Genomic DNA, 15,754 nt, shown 5'->3' with positions numbered 1-15,754 from the left:
TAAAGGTGGGGAGTAGACCCGAAGCGCAAGCCATAAGAAAGTGTACTTGTGCCACCTCCCGTTTAGTCTTTGGAATGTCCGCTGGATGGCGGTGTTTTTACATGGGGAATATATGATGAAAAGATGCGAGATGGTGGTTCTTGGAGTGTTGACTAGATGGACGAACGGACGAACAGACAGATGCATGGCTGGACGCATGAACGCACACAGGGGCGGATGCGTGGACAAACGCATGGACGGACCAAAGCAAAAACGAATGGACGGACGGATGGTTCACCCCACTTTCCATCATTAACTCCGTGGATATGCTGCCATTTTTTTTTTTTTGTAAGCTTGCAAGCGGCCTGAGTGTCCGACAGCACTGGAGCACTGTCGAATAGCGACATTAACAAGCCGCTTGCTTTGCGAGTGTTTGTGTTCCGGTCAATATATATATATATTTTTGGTGGAAAGCAGCGCGTACAATAAAGCTATTTCAGGTTCGTACAGCTTCCATTGAAAAATAAGGTTTTCAGTGGCTGAAACTTGGGTGTAAGGCGACGGCTCTATACTTTATGAATCACGTGACGTCAAACAGCCGTGGCAAAAGGAAAGTAGTGGTAGCAGGTGGCGTTTATACCCCGCGAATTCTAGGGGTTAATTTGGATCAAATATTTCTTTAGATTGATTATTCGCATGTACACTCTAAAAAGTTACCTGGGATAACTGCGCAGTCACCTCGAAAAGGGCGCTTTGCTCCCCCAAAAGGTGGGCTGCTTTTCACCTTCTGGAGGAAAGCGCCCTGTGACTATACACGAAAGTTCGCGCCGGGTGTAAACGACCCATCAGTGTCTACGTAAACCTGTCCCCTTCTAGACAGTGCCAAAGCGTGATGTGGGGGAGTGGTTAGTGTACGCGTATGTGCTGAGTGGATGTGAGATCAAATACGGCGTGTTTGCTTTAAATTTAAATTTCCTGGCGTTTATTTCTGAGTGTCATGCTTGCGCATCGATTGCACATCTAATTATATGCCTGTGCACACTACGAAATGCTTGTTAAAATATCCAGAGTCTCATTTTTATTTCGCGAAAAAGAACTGTTGCTTCTTTGAGGAGTAACAGAGAGAGGGTGGAGTAACTCCGCAGTTATCCCTAAGATGGAGGAATGGCTGTGGCAGCTTAGTTACTTCTCTAAAGGGGCAACCTCGATGCCCCTCTTCCTGATTTACTTCTTAGCGTGTATGTACCGACACAACAGACCACCTACATCTATCTCTCGCTGAAAACCGCAGTTTGGTGATTGGCCATGTCATGGCCTGTTTAAATGACTCCTTTTGTTTGCCAGGTGTCTTCTGGCGCTATTAATCGTGCTGTCAGCATTGCGCGATTTGCCGTTACGAAAAAAAAATTGTTTTGCCTAGCTCTTTCGTGTCCCTTGAATATGGTAACCTGTCATCTTACGTCTGTAGTGACATCAGCTATACTCGGCGAAAACTTTTCTTGACAGAAATGTGGAAGCTACAGAGCCAAAGCACATGCCTGCAGCTGCCGCGCAAAAAAAAAAAAGTGCTTACGAGAACTGATAATTTGCTCATTTACCTTGTTCGAATAAATACTTTTTTATTGTAGGGCTGAATTGGCGGTGGGAAGTTGTGGGCATATAAAACACTGTTTTCGTTCACCTTTCAAGAATGATCTCTTTTTATTTCCATTTCGTATAGACATCAACGCCTTTCGATCTCATCAATTTTCTAAGGAAACATGGCGTGCGTGACGACAGTTTGCGCCCCCAAGGGCGGAGTTTCGTTCTTCAAAAAAAAAAAATAAACCCGTAATAGAACACTGAAACTTACACCGGACATCCCAAATGCTTCTCCAATTCATAGTTTTCTCGTACATAATTTTGTAAACGCGTCAAAGATGTGAGCGAGAAAAACTGAAAGCAACCGCAAGCTACCGTATATTACTTGCAGAAGAAGACGAATATGCGGAAGCCACGTCGAGTATGAAATTGTCGCCGAGTATGAAGTGCTTCGTTTGTCGTTTGTGCACATAAATTATCACAGTGACGGAGATTACGTTGCACTAGTTGGCTTGGCTTACCATGGATACTTATCCGAAATATGCGTATCTGTCATGGATCTTATACGGCGAGTGTTCTATCCGAGTCTCTCAGGCAGTTATACGCTCATCGCTAACGTGTGTCATCGCGCGCTGATCGTTTATTGATTGATTTATTTGTGCGGTTTAACGTCACAAACCCACCGTATGATTGTGAGCAACGCCGTAGTGGAGGGCTGCGGAAATTTTGACCACTTGGGGTTCTTTAACGTGCACCCGAAACTGAGCACACGGGCCCACAACATTTCCACCTCCATCAGAAATAGCCGCCTAAGCCGGGATTCGATCCCACGACCTGCGGGTCAGCAGCCGATTATCTTATAGCCACTAGACCACCGCAGCGAGGCGCGCTGATTGTTTAGAATAACCGCTTTCAAATCCGCCGTTGTAGTTCTGGTTATCGTGTTTTGCAGATACAGCACTTGACTGCTGACCCGTAGGTCGCGGGATTGAATCCCGAACACGGCGATCATGCAGTCCAAACGGTGGAGGGCCGTGTGCTTATAGCTTTAGGGGCACGTTATAATGAACCACAAGTGTTCCAAGCTTCTAGAGTCCTCCACTGCGAGTCCTTTGATAATCATATCTTAGTTTTAGGATGCAAACACCCTCTTCCCTCAAATAATATTGTTAAAACTGGCTGCGGAATACGGGATGTCTGACTTTGCTTGCCCCCCGGCTGCGGCGGCTGCATTCCCGATGGAGGCGGAAATGTTGTCCGTGTTCTCAGATGTGGGCCCGTTCATGTTAACGAACCCCAGGTGGTCAAAATTTTCGGAGCCCTCCACTACGGCGTCTCTCATAATCATATGGTAGTTTTGGGACGTTAAAACCCCACATGTTAATCTATCATCAAAGCTTTGCTTGCCCATGGAGGCGCTTAATGGAACATCGTGGTTCCTCATGTGGGAGATTCCTACACTGGCACAAACAGCGGTTCGTATAGTTTGCTGCTGTAACTGGGGGAAACGAAGAGACGACAAAAATGTAAAGCCTCCGCATCTATAAAACTGACTAATTAATGAACTATTGCCAGCTAGTTGAAACCGATATGCCTCGTTTTGAATTTTTTTCTCTCGATAGCATAAGCTCTTGCAGCACACAATGCAGTTCGAATATGCTATACATTTCTCGGATTGAATTGGAGCGAATAAACTTTTATTGGTTCCTTTAAGATACAAATCACTGTTTCGCGGGCCGCTCCCACGTGAAGCTAAGATGCCGAGCTCCTCAGCCGCCTCGTAGGCTTGGTGGACAGCTCAGAGCCGATCTGCCGAGGCCGAGCAGCGGATTACCGCCTCCCTTCAGGCAGATGTGATGTTCAGTTTAAATAACTTTGCGAATATGCTCACCATGACCTGATTGATCTAATACTTATGAATAATGCACGGTGCCCTTCTTCAATATCAAGAGGTGATTACGTTTTTGTACTAATGTTGCGTCCTACTCACGGCCCTAGCGGCTTAAAACACAGACTAAAACGCACCGACACTAGAATCATGTGCGTAGGCAGTTTTTTTAGGGGTGGGGACACCCTAAATTGGTTATTTTCTGTTTTGTATGCAAAGGTGAAAAAGAAAACAGACACTATGAGGGGGGGGGGGGGGGGCACGGGTTCGGTGCTACCCTTTGGCTATAGGCTATACTGACTCGAATTACAAAAAATTCAGGTTCTACCAAAGTTATAGGTTTGGTCCCCAGTGTCACGAGGCTGTTTTCTTTCTGTCTACTTCATGATGACATCGCACGTAGACACGAAAAAAAATTGCCACTCCATGTGATGACGTTGTTACATGACACTGTCACTTGGTTCAAAGTTTCGCAAAATTTACTAGAGGGAGCTCTGATGCTGCAATCGTTCAGCCGCCATAAGAATGACGGGCAGTACACAAATCTGCCTATATAGTCTTCGTTCTTGCGAGCATTGAACGCACTTGTTGCTTGGTTTGTGGCTGTGTTTCGGTTTTAAAAGAGTGGTGCGTTGTGAGCTTCGTGCGCCCATTTGAATAGGTCGTGAGCCTAAAATGTTAAGGTGGCGAAATGAAAGTGATGAACATTTGTTTATTGTCGTTTCGTGATAAAGCTGCTCCAAGCCACGCGAAGCCAAACGGAGCCGAAATTACGAACGAAGATTAGACAAATTTGTTGACTATACCCACGATTGCCCTACTTCCAGAAGCGCTGTGCATTGCAGCTCCCATAGACACTAGCGCCAGAGGTTCCCCTCTCTCTCTCACTATATATATATATATATATATATATATATATATATATATATATATATATATATATATATATATATATATATATATATATATATATATATATATATATATATATATATATATATAACTCGGGTTTGGTCAAAGATTCACCGATCTCGGAGGCACAAAGCACCCGCATGAGATGCATAAACTTCCATTGCATCCGCTCGCACACCTAACGGGTTGAAGGCTCTATTGCGGGGAGGGGAATTAATAAAATCGACTAAGTAGAAGAAGGCGTTTTAGCTTAGAGTGGTTCATGCAACCGCACGATGGATCGTTGTTACACTTTCGTTTCGGCAATCTTGGCTGCCCGTGTGCAGGCTTAAATCTCTCACGATCACGACAAGTGCTCATACTGTATATGCCATGCATTGACGACATCTCGTATAGTTGACGCCCTGTATCGCAGCGAATGTTAGCGTTGGTTCCTTGGCGACCTTGAGATTTCCTGAATGCCGAGCATCTTTCGATGTCTAGTACAGGAAAATCGAAGCCCTCGTCAACACTGGAAGTGTGACGCAAGGACAATAGGAATGTGCGTTGTGGTTTTCCGGAAATTAGCTATAAAACCGACGACAGTAGTAAAACTCGTCAGGCAGCGGAAAAACTTGAGTGGGCAGGAAAACGTGCCGGGACTACATGGTGGCCAAGGACCACAGCCAACGCGGCAAACCAAGACTTACGCGACGAGAAGCTTTTCGGCGGGTGTACAGAATGCTCGTGAAAGAACTCTATGTCTAAAGCATGTCACCCATTTTGGGGAGCAACTTGACACGCACCCGCAGAGTAGTAAAATCTAGTTTATCACGCAGTAGTTGGAGTGTAATGCAACGTGCCCTTTTACGCAGATAGCTGATAGCTAGGTTGGATGACAGTGCCAGACATGGTTATAAACTCTCATAGTGGGGACGCATATAGACCTTAGTTTGTAAGTTTGGCACCAATGTCACACGCAAACATGTCGTTCACGACATAGTTACGTCGAAGACTTTTATATCCACGACGTGTGCAAGGAATTTTCATTATAATGATCACCCCGTCCCCCATCGGGCGAAAGTCGTCCTTTTACAAGGTAGCTAGAAATAAAGAAGGCTACCTAGCTGCAGATCTCATTCACGCTGGGTACCACCCCGACGAAACTGCTTTATTTTTTTTCCCATTTCTATATCTAGTAATCCCATTTAGTATCCCATTTCTATATTTAGCTTTAAGTAATCTCAACTTTTTTGAATAATCTGACTCGGCTAGTGACTTTTGCTATTCCTCGATGCCATTTTTAAGGAAATGATGACGGCGAAAATAATAATCTCTTTCTAGCCTACATAGTCCCAAATTGTTCACTTATATTAACCGCCAGCTTCATGGCCAAACCCTTAGTGCGCAAGAGCCTCAAAAGACGATCAGGCAAGCAAGGAAGCAAGCAAGCAATGGAGGCATGTTGTAAACGATAACGCTTAAGACAAAGTTTATTCGACAAGCCTCTGTGATGCTATTTGTGACAGAGTAGCGGGAGAGGCACGCTAAGTTGGTGCTTGGAAGGATTACGTCTTTAAAGAGTCGTCAAACATTCTTCATGACAGAAGGTAAAGTGTACAAACACGAACACAAGAGAGGACAGCAACATAACACCATTTATTGATTGGTTGATTGATTGATTTATTGATTGATTAAAACTTCATTGGAATAGTTACAATGTGCTCTTGCTCAGTGGTAGAGCATTCGACTGCATCATAACCCAAGTCGTCTGCGTTGTCTTGTTCTGTTGTCCGTCGCGGTGGTGTAGCGATTGCAGGTGATCGGCTGCTGATCCGCGAAGGTCGCTGTTCGGTCCTGGCGGCGGCGCTCGCATTTGAATGGAGGCGAAGTGAAAGAGAACCGCGTACTGTACAATGCCAATGCACGTTAAAAAGCACCAGACGGTCAAAATGTCTGAAGGTCACCGATAGAGCTTGTCTCATCATAATCATTACGTGTTTTTTATAATTAAAACCCCAATTACTATTATTATGTATTGTTCTGTAGTCCTCGAGCCTGTATTTGCTCACTTTAACTTTTTTTGTGATGGACAACATGCTGCATCCATGCCAACGTTTTCTATTGTCTTCCAATGCAGACAATAAGATTGGTAGTACGTTCGGCGGGCGCTGTTTATCGGCCTACTGTCTGCCCGGGGTCCAACACCTAAACCTGAAGGAACGGCACGATTCTCTTTGGCGCCGATATTTGCACATGCACATGCTCGAGTGCGCAATCATGCAAAAAAAAAAGGAGGATGGGAGAAGAGAAGTAGGCTCAATTCAGTGGCGAGACAGCTTGTTTGGCTGACGGGTGCTGGACGGCACCGTGACCCCGAGGGTAGATCGAGTCAACGTCGGAAGGAAATGTTGACTGAACGTTGCATCGGCGCGGAAGCCGCAGGCGGTCTTTGACAGTTTCGCCCGGATTCTGTGAAGTGTGAGAACCGCGAAAAGCGCCTTCAGGTCGAACGGCTGACGGAAAGAATCCGTGCAGCATGTTCGAGAATAGATGCAGGTTAAAAAGCGCACTCTTCAGACTGGCTTTCAGTGTACAAATCACAACAGTTACGGTGGTCTAGATGGTGTTCGACTGCCGACATGAAGGTCGTGGGATCGAATCGTGGCCGTGATGCCTGTATTTTATGTAGAGAGCGAAAATGATCGAGGCCCGTGTACTTCGATGTGGGTTTACTTTAAAGAACCCCCGATTGGTCACAAATTACGGAGTCTTCCAGTAGAGGGTCCTTCATAACCATATCGTTTTATGAAAGCAACAGCAATTGCTACCATATGATTCAACAATCTAAACTTATTCGTTGTTTGACTTGAATGTTTATAAATACGTCATACGTTATTTTTTTGTTCAAATTGTCGTCAATGAAACTTCTTTACCTTTTAGAGACGAAACACTCGTCGAAGGAACTCCTGTGAAGCGCTCACCTGGCTTGAATATTCTTTCTACGAGTGGCAACAAAAACTATAGATCAGAGGTGTTTTTTTTTCAACCTTGTATTATTTGTTTAATGGACATCGAGTCTGAACATAAAATGCATTGTCTGCGTTCGTCATTGGGGCTTTTTATGAAACTTACTCGTGTTAATTGATATGTGGGGCTTAACGTCCTAAAACTACCCATGTGATTATCAAAGACGCCGTAGTGAAGGGCTCCGGAGATTTCTACCACCAGGGGTTCCTTAACGTGCACCCAAATCTAAGCACACGGGCGTATACAGCATGTTCCATCGGAAATGCAGCCACCGCAGCAGGGATTCGATCCTGCGACCTGCAGGTCAGTAGCTGAGTACCTAATCAACTATACCACCGCGGCGGGGCAAACTTGTACGTATTCGTGTTGCTGTATGTGTAAGTGTTTCCTTTCACTTGACCACTAATTTAATTGAGCTTAGAATTATTCAAGTGAGGCCTGAATAGGTGCAGAAAGAAGAAAACTCAGTATCCCAGTCACGATTTCTTTTGACGTACTATGAGGCTTGTACTTCGCTTGAGGGCTCAAAAATATTGTTTCGCCACAAACTGAACCAATGAAAACTACAATAGGTCATACGAAGTCAGGCTAGTACCAGACTCTCTTGCAATTCGATCTCGCGTAACTTTGAGAAATGCTCGCGTAAGCGAATACGACCGCTCCAGAGAGTGAAAGGGTTTTGTTGCTGCCGGTCGTATTCGAACGCGAAGCACTAAGAGCACCGCACGCATACGAGGTGTCTACCGATGTCCGTCAAGATAGCTCGTGTGCACCAGCTCTCTTTATGGTTAAAGTTTTCAGTTGATGTTCAAGCGATGCAGCGTCTACACGCATTTTTTATTCAACGTAGCTTTTTTGATTGTTATGTGGGGTTGAACGTCCCAAAAGCACCATATGATTATGAGAGACACCGTAGTGGAAGTTTCCGGAAATTTCGATCACCTGGTGTTCTTTAACGTGCGCCCAAATCTGAGTACACGGGCCTACAACATTCCCGTTTCCATCGGAAATGCAGCCGCTGCAGCCGATATTTGATCCCGCGACCTTCGGGTCAGCAGCCGAGTACTTTAGCCACTAGACCACCGCGGCGGGGCTTCAACGCAGCTCCATGCTCGGTTCTTGTCCCGAGGGAAGACGGTCTCGCGGCGTTTCTTCTGCTTGAAGCACCCTCTACGGCAGGCATGGTAAGCGGGCGTTCGCAAGCGCCCTTCGGGGGACGGATATGGCCCGCTGTTTCGTCTCTGCTTCAAACACGTTTGTTCGCAGCGCTTGTGTGCTTTCAGTGGCACGTAGAACATACGATGCGTGGGGCGGTGTTGTCGGCTGATACTTTATGCGGAATGGACCCTTGCGACGTGCTGTTTCAACAAAGCTGATAGTTCGCGCTCGCGTGTGTTCCACCTGTGCTTTTCATGTTCGAACAACTCGTCGCAAGTGTCAACTCTGTACAGCCAACTAGACCCTACTGTGACCTTTCTACCGTTTATGCGGAACGTGACGGCAACGGAAAAATCTGCCAAGAGTGTACATTGTAACTGCTGTCGCAGGAATAACCAGGGTTAGTGAATAAACAATATAGAATTCCAATTTTGCCATTACGTACTGCCGTGCTACAATTAGGAGGCAAAAAAAAAAAAAACGTAGGCCACTGGAACACATTTCTTTATTGCACGTTACACTAAGTGCGCGCAGAATTCCGCTGAGCTGGAGATGCGGGTCTTTCACTGCACCGAAACGCGATCCGCCTATAGCACACTCACCACTTTCAAGTGGAAAAGTTGTCGGAGGCTTTTGCGCTCAGACTACCACACAAGGGCTCGGCCTCGGTCCACTCACTCGCCACGGTTTTTCTCTCGGGCGTTACGAAGCGCTCGAGTTAGTAAGAAGCGAGGAGTGCCGGCGGTAGGCAAATTAACTGCGCGTGCTGCCGTGTGCCCGAGCAAGGGCGCAACAGCCGAGCGGCAGGCAGCTCACCGTCATTGGGCGAGATGCACCCGCTTCACGGCTCGCTGAGCGGGCGGCGGTGCTTGTTTCCACGCTTCCAGGGCTAACTAACGAGGTCCGGCTGCGAGGCAGAGAAGCGCCCACCTGCGAATGAAAAGATAAGAAAAGCAAAGCAGAGAGGTTACTATAGCCTCGTGAGTGGTGCACGTGTTCATGTCGTTGTAATGAAAGTTGTTCGTCGAGTTTGCGTAGCCCTCAAATGGCCGCCGTTGGCAACAGTGAGTGTTGTCCTAGACGACGCCATATATGTGGCCCTAACGTCCTTTTACCCGTCCGCATCAGGGTGAAGACGTCGTACCTCTTTTTCAGCATACCACAGCGTAGCCACTAATGTATCTCTTGACACGGAACTGATCTAAGCGTAATTACCTAAGCGGCCCATGCAGGCTGTGCTTATAGGTTAGAAGGTCAGCAACAAACTTCTACTCTGCGTTGTCGGTTTTATATTTGTGTAATAAGCATTTGAAGATCATTGCACAAGAAGAGGGCCTAGTAATAGCTAACTATGAATCTACGTTAACTAATAGTTAACGTAGATTCATAGCAGTGTCGCACTGTGCTTCTGATCACTATTAAGCCGAATCGGCATAAAATTTCTCAACAATGATAGACACAATGATTTTCAGCTTGTGCGAAGAAGCTAATCACGATCGAGAGGTTTTATCCGGGTCGGTTCCAATTGCGATCAATTGCGACACTGCGACACCCGTATCAGGTGACTGCCGTTGGCAAATCATCACTACAAATGCATTAGGGACAGGTTGATTATGCTACGACGACAGGTAATTCTACGTGTAACAGGCTCTGTAGAGCGACCTGATATTCGATAGCGAGTTAAGGATACTTCGCATCAACACCTTGACGGTTTTTATCTATCTTAGAAATCATGCTTTGCTGAAGATGAGTACAGATGTGATTGTATTAGAGGTACGTGAATAGAAAGATTGTCAGCTTTCAAAGCGAAATTATGCTTTGAAACCAAGTAGAAATTGAATTATATAGTGCTAAGATGTTTTCAAATACGATTAGCAGTACTATAGTCTTTTGCGAAAAATTCTTTTCTCGAACCAAAAATATAAAACGTAAGATTGTTGTTTTAAGAATAAACAGGAAATTAACGCATTTTGTTACGATGTTGCTCGACATGTACACGGATGCAGTTGTTTAATGCTTTCATGGAAGATTGATATCTGCTTTGTATGTTCGTGTAGATGCGGCACCGTTGTGTATGTCAGCATTCCTACAGACAAGGAAAATAGCCGCTGTGCTGATATGCTAATACATGGTCGTCATTACGTGTGTCAACGAGCATGTTTTTTTTAAATTAAAGAAATCAATGACCACTGATCGGCACATAAAATTGTCATCGCAGGTGCTTCATTAAATTTAACCCATTGTGATGTCATCCCTTCCTTTCTTAAATCATTGCCTGTTAATTTAGCACCAGCTCCTCATTTGTTTGCGTGCAGTTGTTCAGCATAATTTTGGCACTGTGTCGCAACAACATACCCGAATACACAGTGTCAAGCTTGGGATACGCTTGCGTATACCGGGGCACCTGAAAAAAGCGCATTGCTAGGGTTGTGGAAACAGTGTTAGTATGCGTATTTGTAAATCAAATTTTGTGAAATTTAGCACAGGCATCTTATTCTTTGTAAACAGACTGTACAGCCTTCATCCTTACTTCCCTTGGTGCGCAAAGCAGGTCTTGTCTTCTTCCTTCAAGGGTAGGGATGGCCTACATACAGGTAACTGTATTCAAGGTACCTCAGGAAAGCATTAAGTTGCCTTGTTCCGCAAGAGCTAGGTCTATGTTAGGCATGCTTACTTCATGGACAGCGTTACTTTCTTGATTCTCGTTCACGCACTACACTGCGGAGTCAGATGATCTGGTTACGGCAAAAATAAATCCCGTGTTCTTTGTGCGGGAGACTGACGGTCTGTCTCGTATCACCACCGTTCTAGCATAGAGCGTGCGCAAAAGAGGTAGGCAAGTAGCCGTTGTTTTCCGAGCGCCAGGCAAACATCCTTAGTGCGTGTGCAGCACGGTCCTTTGTGTATACGCTCGTGAGAGAATCTCCCGTGTCGCGCTGCGCGAAGACGATATGCGGGCTGGTTCGCCTAACGGCGCTAAGTGAGGATCGTCACACAGCTCGCGCATCTGTCGCGAAGGACCTGCCTGTCTTCTCGTACACGAAGGGTGTGCATAAGTGAGGTGTAGAGCGTTGAACGAGGGCATTTCACGCGTGCTCGCAAACGAGGCGCCTAGCCCCATGCAGTTAATTTAGGGTAGGTGGGGGGGGGGGGGGGGGCACTGAGCGGCTATAGAACCGTTCGGAGAGAAGCGACATGAACGCAATACTGACCGTAATTGTCTTCTTATTACCTGGCTCTTTGGCACTGTTGTCCTTGACTAAATTCTTCGATTCTCTGTAGTATTGAGGTTTGAGAGAAACCAAGCAATTGTGCTGATACTGTGCACATATCAACAGCTGTACAGAGCGAAACACCCAAACGTTTATTTACAGGTCAAAAACAACAACAACAAAAAACAATTATGGGAGTTGGTTTCTGACCATTGTGCAGTGTAACCGCACGGAACACTTACGTTTACACGCGCTATATAGGTCATGTCTTTAACGTGCCGTAATAGTTATACCGTATATTTACGGCGTACAAGCTACGGTGAAATGGTTCAGTAAATGCACGATGGTGGATTCCAAAACAGCAATGCTGGTGTTTATTTTTTTCTGGAATAGCCATAATTTTGTTTTTCCTTTTAAGGTAGGTTCTACTCTTGTATTTTTAGCACACCTGGAGGTATACGCTGAATTTAAGTGGTTTGTACGTTTATCACTAAGATCACTCTTATGTAGTTTTTTTGCCTGTTAAATACGATCACATATCCATAAAGTTCTCTGAAAGCAAAGGTGTATGCTAATTGTAAAACGTATATATAATGGAGTTGAATAAAAATTGTATAGAGTTTGAATATTTTTCCAATAGCAAAAGAACCGTTTTCACGAGAGTCCCAGAATTTTACAACGTTTCTTTATTTCAAACAACTTTTCCAAAGTGCAAACAAAGTAATTTTGCCGTTACATATATCCAACAAAAGACACCACATTCCGTAAACTTAATTAAGCTCGCATACACTAGAGAATGGAACCTTAGAGGTATTCTTCTACTGTTGGGTGATTACAGCAGCTGCTTCAGTATTCGAGGGGGTATATCATCACCAGCTTTTAAACGATGCGAAAGCTTGAAAGATACATAATGTGTCATGAATGACAATACACAAATCTTGTGACAAATATAGCAAAATAAGGGCACATTCTCTTCAGCGACACTGCATAGTGCAAAGCGAAAATTCTTTCATCGGGAGTCAAGGGCATTTGCGATATTCTTGTAAGCGCTTGCATTGCATGCTTAATATTCAATTCAATAATAATAATAATAAAGAGATCCTTAGCTCTTCTAATGTGTTATTCCTTTGAGGTTTCCCGTCGTTCTTGTATATTCGAAAAGTATTTGAAAAATATTCGGTATTAAAAAATATGCGCAATTTGATTCAAGTACCGAATCGACTACACCACACTTAATTCGTCATTACAAATTTTCGAATATACGTAAATGCCCAGGAATAGCCCTTGCCAAGTGCGTGCTGAGACGCGGATGCGGCGACGGTGTGCCGGTGAGGTGCGAGCTGCTGAGGTCTCGGCGCTACCGTATTTACAGCCAACTCCAACGATCGCCCGATTCCAACGCGCACCTTACTTACATGACAGAAAAACAAAAACACAGCTATGGAGCAGCTAAACGTCTGTGTCCGAATCTTACGCGCATGTGAATTTAAGGTCTATGTTTCCCGAAAATGGTGCGTGTTGGAATAGGGTAAAGTGGCTAAGCTTACAGATAGTGCAGATGCAGACGCCCCTTCGGCGACATAGTGAACTTTTCCGACGCCTCACGTTACGCTTACGCTCACAATGCGCGCTCGAAGAAGAGACAATCTCGGAAATTTGTTGGACTGCTGCGGCACAAAGCACAAGAACGTGGAAAAATGAAAAAATAAAAGTCATGAATTTGCCGAAGTCATCAGAGTGTACAGAGGTGGCTAAGCGTGTAACAAAGGCCCGAATGGGGCGATATAGCACTCAACCCTGACTTTTGTGTTCGCGATTGTACACAAGTATCACAACTTGAAGTATTTTCATCGGTTATTGCACTCGGATTCGTTATTGTCACGGTTATTGTCAAGCTTTGGGAAGCCGAACTTTCTTCAGAATGGGTACAGGTTACAAAGAACTCACGATGAGAAATATAGGGAAACATTCAAGAAAGAAGTCCGTGGTACAAGTCGCCGAAAATTCATTCACGCATGCGCGAGCACTCTCTCTCTCACACACACACACGCACACACACACGCACACACACACGCACACGCACACGCACACGCACACACACACGCACACGCACACACACACGCACACACACACGCACACACACACGCACACACACGCACACACACACGCACACGCACACGCACACGCACACGCACACACTCACACGCACACTCACACGCACACTCACACGCACACTCACACGCACACTCACACGCACACTCACACTATTTCGTGAGTGTATACATGTTGCAGGACTGTATCAGTGCAGGAACGATTATATCGTCGAGGAGGTGCGGACAGTCTCATGTGTTATTCGTGTGGCTCCTGTGAGACAATACAACACATAATTTCAGAGTTCCCTACAATCGCTGTGCAGCGAGCAGCGCTCACGGAGGAATATGGATTGATTGGACTCACGTGCACGACCCTATGGACGATCGCCTGTTCCAGGAGAATGTGCTTCTATAGGCGTGACCTGGGCCATAAAGCCCTTTTTAACTTTGTTAAGGAAAACGGAGTTGACTTCACTTTTATTGACTTTCTATGCGGCTATTCATTCGTGCTTAATGACATGCTTTGGCCGCAAATAACACACACACACACACACAAAGTAAAGGAACACTCAACGACAAGTACAAGTGGCACTTCCAAGTTGTCATTGAGTGTTTCTTTACTTTGTGTGTGTGTTATTTGCGGCCAAAGCATGCCATTAAGCAAGTATACAACTAGGCCAACAATGAGTATTGTTACTTATTCGTGTTTGCGTGTGTTTTTTTGCTTTACTTTCATGTTCTCTCTTCTTTTTTCTTTCCCACTGCCTTCTTTTCCTCTATGTCTCCCCTTCCAGAAGGAGCAGGTAAGCGTTGTTCCTCTACAGGTGGCACTTGTCAGCCTGTTACATTGCTATTTTTTCTCTCTCTTCACATTTTCTCTGTATATAAACCAAATGATAAATAACACATAATAAATAATAGCGCGCACCTATGTGCATGTGTTTCAATGTTACTGTGAAAAGAAGGCCAGCATTTAATAATCCGCATCATTTTGCTGGCTACCACTTGGTACAATGTAGCGCATGACAAAATCGAAACTCGGGAATGTTGGTAAGAATTCATTTCGAACTTATTAACGCTGCGTGCGAGATGAGCAAACGGGACATGACAGGCGCACTCTATAGTTAGCTGGCGAAATTATCTAAGCTCTATTCATAAACACGCTGGGTGACATGCGTGTGCGCGCGCGCTCCGTTGCGCTATCCAATCAGCACTTTGATTACCTTGCCGGACTTTAGGGCAAACGTGATTGGGTGTTTGATGCGTGTCAGACGATTTGCCTGCATGCCGTGTGTTCACAATTTCCTGCCTGGTTTCCTCTCTCAAGTTTTTATATATGCGCACTTTTTCACTGAACAAAAAAGAAAAGCTACTTAGATTCCTGTACTCTTTTGTTCGACGTGTCTTTACTGTTTCCTAAACGTGTATTTAACGTTGAATATGCTCTGAATAGATTGTGCGTGAGCTTTTGTTATATTAAGTGGGTTTCAGAGGCTTCGGGCTTGTTATGTCTTCATATATTTACTTACTTTTTGTTTGCCCAGCCGATAAACTTGGAAAATGCGACAGGTCGTCAAACTACGGTGCACGCAAACATTGGTCGAGAGCTGTCGCATCCGCAAAGACGGCTGTTTGTTGAAGATGATCGATTCACCAAGCGTCGGAAGCACGTGAACAGAACACAACGACGCATGCGCAAGTCCGCGTGCTGTCCATCATCTTCACAAAGCACGGGGTTTCCTGAAGTATATACTGCATAGAGAGCATTGACACTGTTCAGTTACTACGGGATTGATGGATAGCATAGGCATTTCTCTATAGTGTATCCGTGTTCGCCGCCTTTTGAAGAGTTCGGGGCCTTGCTTACACACCATTCTGGCGCCCGTACTGGATAAAGGCTGGGTCGGTTGGGTGTCTGGTTA

General features: G+C 45.2%; 1 protein-coding gene across 1 annotated transcript in view; it reads right to left on the bottom strand.

The window, feature by feature from the left end:
* LOC119185249 (5-hydroxytryptamine receptor 1) overlaps positions 1–15,754 on the bottom strand; it is a 175,903-nt gene that overhangs the window by 81,581 nt on the left and 78,568 nt on the right. The window contains exon 2 of the mRNA XM_075866783.1: positions 9,344–9,457. The gene's annotated coding sequence lies outside the window, so the exon portion shown is untranslated. The remainder of the gene's footprint in view (positions 1–9,343; positions 9,458–15,754) is intronic.

Source organism: Rhipicephalus microplus, chromosome 6, assembly GCF_043290135.1.
Source record: "Rhipicephalus microplus isolate Deutch F79 chromosome 6, USDA_Rmic, whole genome shotgun sequence".
Classification (NCBI taxonomy): Eukaryota; Metazoa; Arthropoda; class Arachnida; order Ixodida; family Ixodidae; genus Rhipicephalus; species Rhipicephalus microplus.
This window is presented reverse-complemented; position numbering and strand designations above follow the sequence as displayed.